The 5,000-nt window shown below is 41.4% G+C and overlaps 1 protein-coding gene across 7 annotated transcripts in view; it reads left to right on the plus strand.

Annotated features, from left to right (window-relative positions):
* The window catches only part of LOC143032754 (uncharacterized), a 285,645-nt gene that overhangs the window by 63,676 nt on the left and 216,969 nt on the right, over window positions 1-5,000 (plus strand). The gene's annotated exons all lie outside the window — the stretch shown is intronic.

Below are 5,000 nucleotides of genomic sequence, written 5' to 3' on the forward strand. Positions count from 1 at the left end.
TGGTAGTAGCAGAAATAGTAGGATTTTATAGCGGTTTTAATTTTGTGTTATGGTGGAAGGAGTTACAGCAGTGGTGGTGATGGTGGTGTTGAAGATGGTGGGGGGGTAGTGATAGTGGCGATGGTGAAGGTAGAATATGGGTGGTGGAAAGTGGATGATAGTGTAGACAGCCTAAACTATAGTCCTGTTTTCACAATGGTATTGTGAAGTGTGTCGATGGGTTTAACAAGGGTGATGCAAGCAAGGTCATCATATTAAGACAACAGGGCAGGACCCGTAGTAATGGGTTTAGATTGGGCAATTTTGGGTTTAAAAAGGAAATGGACAAGAACTGGTTTACCAACAGAATGGTTAACGAATGTAACAGAGTTAATAACCATTTAGTGAGCGCTGAAGTAATTTGTTACGTTTAAGAGATAATTGGATAACTTTATGGATTGGGATGACAGGTGGTAAGGGGCAATGAACTGCCTAGTGCAGGTCGTAAGGTCTCTTATGTTCAAACCAGTCTTCGCGACAAGTTGCGACCTTCCAGAGGAAGAAGATTTGTATGTCATGCTTTACTCAAGGTCTGAACAAGAACAGGTCGTTCCACTCTGAAAACTAACGTCCTAGCTTCACGAAGAAAATCAAGTTGTCTCTCCGCCGTGAGGTGACCTGTTCTCGTTTTGACCTTGGGTGACCTGGAGGACCTTGGGCGAGCGTGACTTGTGTCCGGATAATCGGGAGAAATTCGGGACGATCCGGGATGTCTAGTATGGCCGAAGGGAAAGATTCTGGAGTTTCTGAAGGATTTGATAGTGCAAATGTTTATTCTGATTGTTTAACCTAATTTTCTTCTTAATGATTAATCTAAAATGGGGCTTCTTATTTCAAAAGAAACATTGACTTATCAGGAGTAAATGCCACGTTTTCAGAATGAAAATTGTTGGATGGGTCGATAAAAGATGAGTAGGATAAACTAAGATGAAGAAGAAGAAGAAGAAGGAAAGGATACAAGGATCGTTTCCTAGTCTTTCCATTCTTCCCCCTTGTCCTCCTCTTCTTCGTCGTCGTCTTTGTAATCCTCTTTGTCATCCTAGTCGTTATCGTCTTCTTCGTCTTCATTATCACCGTCATTATCTTTCTCTTCATCTTTATAACCGGCGATCATCTCGGGAGAATGTGGGTGTGGGTGGTTGGGTGTGGGTGTGTGGGCGTGGGTGTGGGTGTGTGGAGACAGGGGTGGCATGGCCGACAAGGAAGATGGAACCTCCTCACTGTTGCTGCTGTTTATAGACACTCGTCATGTTGATGTCGTCGTTATCATCATCATCATCATCATCATCATCATCATCATCATCATCATCATCATCATCATCATCATCATCATCATCATCATCATCATCATCATCATCATCATCATCATCATCATCATCATCATCATCATCATCATCATCATCATCATCATCATCATCATCATCATCATCATCATCATCACCACCACCACCACCACCACCACCACCATCACCACCACCTTCACCACCATCACCACCTTCACCACCATCACCATCACCATCATCACCATCATCATCACCATCATCACCATCATCATCACCATCATCATCACCATCATCATCATCACCATCACCATCACCGTCGTCGCCGTCGCCGTCGTCGTCGTCATAACCATCGTCATCACCATCACAACTCACTCACAACCCACTCATCATCATCGTCATCGTCACCATCATCACCATCATCATCATCATCATCATCATCATCACCATCATCACCACCATCATCACCATCATTTATAGGTAAGCTTGAAACCTTACATCTGTGTAGAGGCGGAAACCCAAAACTGCAGAGGGCGTGTTTGGGAGGATCCAAGACGGATGTCGAAGATTACTATATACTGACGCGTTGATGTCGCTCGCTCTAATCCAACCCATTGATTTTTATTTTATTTTTTATATCCCCTCTCCCTCTTTCCCTTTACTCCATCTCTATTTTGATTTGTCAATCTAAATCTCTCAGCAACTTTTTCCCAAACATTGCTCTACCGCAGACATCCATCATGACTCGTATGCTTGTATGCAAATATTTGCAAATATCATTTTCCTTGTTGATACAAACAACTCTGTTGATGAACATTCCCTTTCATTGTGAGCAAAATAAGGCAGGTGCGCATATATCGAACGATCGACAACAGTATAGAACGATATACTTAGAAATGTTTGGCAACACATAAGTCTAACTCGAGTGCGTGTGAGAGTATTTCCATCAGATGACTTCTGCCTTTCTCCGTTTCGTTGGGTCTAAGTCCGGTGTCACACTATGCGGCTTAGCCGGATGCGGCAAGATGATGGACAAGTTCAATTAGATTAATAAAATCACATGGAGATAACCAGAACTTGATATAACGATCACCATCTCCCCATAGTTAGAATACTCTCATAAACTTTAGAGGCTAAATAACTCATGAGGGAGACTTTCCTATAGCCAACAGCAAGGCACAACGAACAACTACTGTAGTTCAGAGTTTTTACCATAAACTATTTTCTTTTTTCAGAACAGTTGAAACGGTATAATTTTCATCTATTGTCTGGTTAAGTGGCAGCATCCGTTTGTGTTGTTGTAGTTAATTTTTGCCACGTATCACATGTGTATGACAATTCCATGTTTTAAGTTTTTAGATAAACGTCTAAGTAACATCATTTAAATTGGACAAGTTTAGGTTTTAAAGGGAAATAGGTAAGAACTGGTTTATCAACAGAGTGGTTAACGAAAGGAATTGACTTCGTAACTATTGGTTGTTTAAATAGAAGATTATATAACTTCATGGATAGGGATGACAGGAGGGAAGGGACATGGAACGGCCTCATGTAAGTCTTATGGTCTCTTGCAGTTTCTTCAATTCATATATTATTTAATGGCGACTTGTTCAGCTGATGTACCTTTTTTTATCATTAGCTAAACCTGCCCGTGGGAATTTCACGAATCTGACCCGTTAAGTGAGATCACTCATCTGGCAGAGTCTGTATCATTTTATGATTGACATGATCATGATTTGTTTTCAAATAAATTTATCAACCGTTCTTGGTGATCGTTTTTTTCTGATTTTCTAATACAATTCTTGGTTCAGTGTCCTGGACACCTTTATTCAGTTTTCATGAGTATTTGTTAGACTGTTTTTGCTACACTTTCTATCAAGTTTGGTTATAATGAATTGTAAATTGTTCAGCAGACATAATATGTATACATTTCTATATATACGAAAAAAAAACAAGAATCCAGGAACCATGATGATACAAATAAAATGCACCAGACTCGGAAACGGGTACTTCAATTCCGACGTTTCGAATCCTGATCGGTGCTCGTCCTCAGGAGTTATAATATCATTGAGGATAAACCCCGGACAGGTTTCGAAACGTCGGAATAAACATATCTGTTTTTCTTAGTCAAGTGCATTTTGTTTGCACCAACATTTATATATACCAAGTTGCACAAATATTTTACATGTTTTACATATTTTACCTATCAACTGCTCCATACAACATTATAAATGCTTACCTCTGATACGTAATTGATACTTCAACTATGGGTTTTCCCCTAAACTGAATAAAACCGTTTGGTATCACCCAGGCTGAAAAATAAGATATATTTACTCACTAAATATACCCACGAAACAATGTGACAAAAGGCCCGTAAATACAAATGGTTTGTTGAACAATAGTACATGTCCACAGCCTGATATACACAGTGTGTAGGTACACACGCGGTAGACAATGACATTGTATATGTGTACATAACGCATTTGACGTTGGGAATCGAGCTCTCCCAACGGGATTTTCTGAACAATGACGTAACCTTACCGACAAATGAAACTGACGTCAGAACTATTGTATTAATGCAATATTAATGCAATATCATTCCACAAAAATAATGCATGGTGTAAGGGAACAGGTGTACATGAAATTTATTGGATACTGTATAAAATAAATTTTTAATTATTGACGTGTACAATGGGTCAACTTTTCGGTTGCTGAGTAGCATATGCTACACTTACTGAGTAGCATATGCTGCATTTGCCAAGTTGTTGGGAGGTTCTGCTGAACTGGTACGAAACACGAAGTCCAAAAATGGAAGCGTGGTGGTGGTAGTGGTGGTGTTGATGACGATGATTATGATGATGGTGACGACGATGGTGATGACGATGGCGGTGTTGATGGTGATGACGATGTTGATGACGATGGCGGTGCTGATGGTGATGACGATGGTAGTGTTGATGATGATGATGATGATGATGATGACGATGGTGGTGTTGATGACGATGGTGGTGTTAATAGTGATGATGGTGGTGGTGATGATGGTGATGATGATGGTATAGTAATAGCTGTGGTGGTAGTTGTGGATGAGAAGGTGAGGATGGAGTCCAATGTGTCCACCTAGCGGAGAGGTGGAACTCCACTTCTCATCCTTTCTCGTCATAACTTCCGCTTCCTTACGCGCGCACGCGTTCTGTCATATTTGTACACCAATGCACCTAGGCACACAGATCAAGAAACTAAGTCGAGTTCAAAGGGAAATACAAACATTTACACATGTATATGCACGCACACACACACACACACACACACACACACACACACACACACACACACACACACACACACACACACACACACACACACACACACACACACACACACACACACACACACACACACACACACACACACACACACACACACACACACACACACACACACACACACACACATACACACTCACGCCCACACTCATTCATTCTCACACTCTCACACTCCCTCACTCCCTCACTCCCTCACTCCCTCACTCCCTCGTTCATTGCAAGGCCTAGTCCCACGCTTGTTTTGTTTCGTGTAGTTAGAGACTATCGCGTTCTTGCTGCCAGGCAGCTGCTGCCGGCTGCCAGCCAGGTGTGTGACATCGAAGATGAATCGTTTTCACTTTTCTTATCTCGTCCACACTTCTCA

Source organism: Oratosquilla oratoria, chromosome 14, assembly GCF_046742065.1.
Source record: "Oratosquilla oratoria isolate Oo_2021 chromosome 14, ASM4674206v1, whole genome shotgun sequence".
In the NCBI taxonomy this organism is placed as follows: domain Eukaryota; kingdom Metazoa; phylum Arthropoda; class Malacostraca; order Stomatopoda; family Squillidae; genus Oratosquilla; species Oratosquilla oratoria.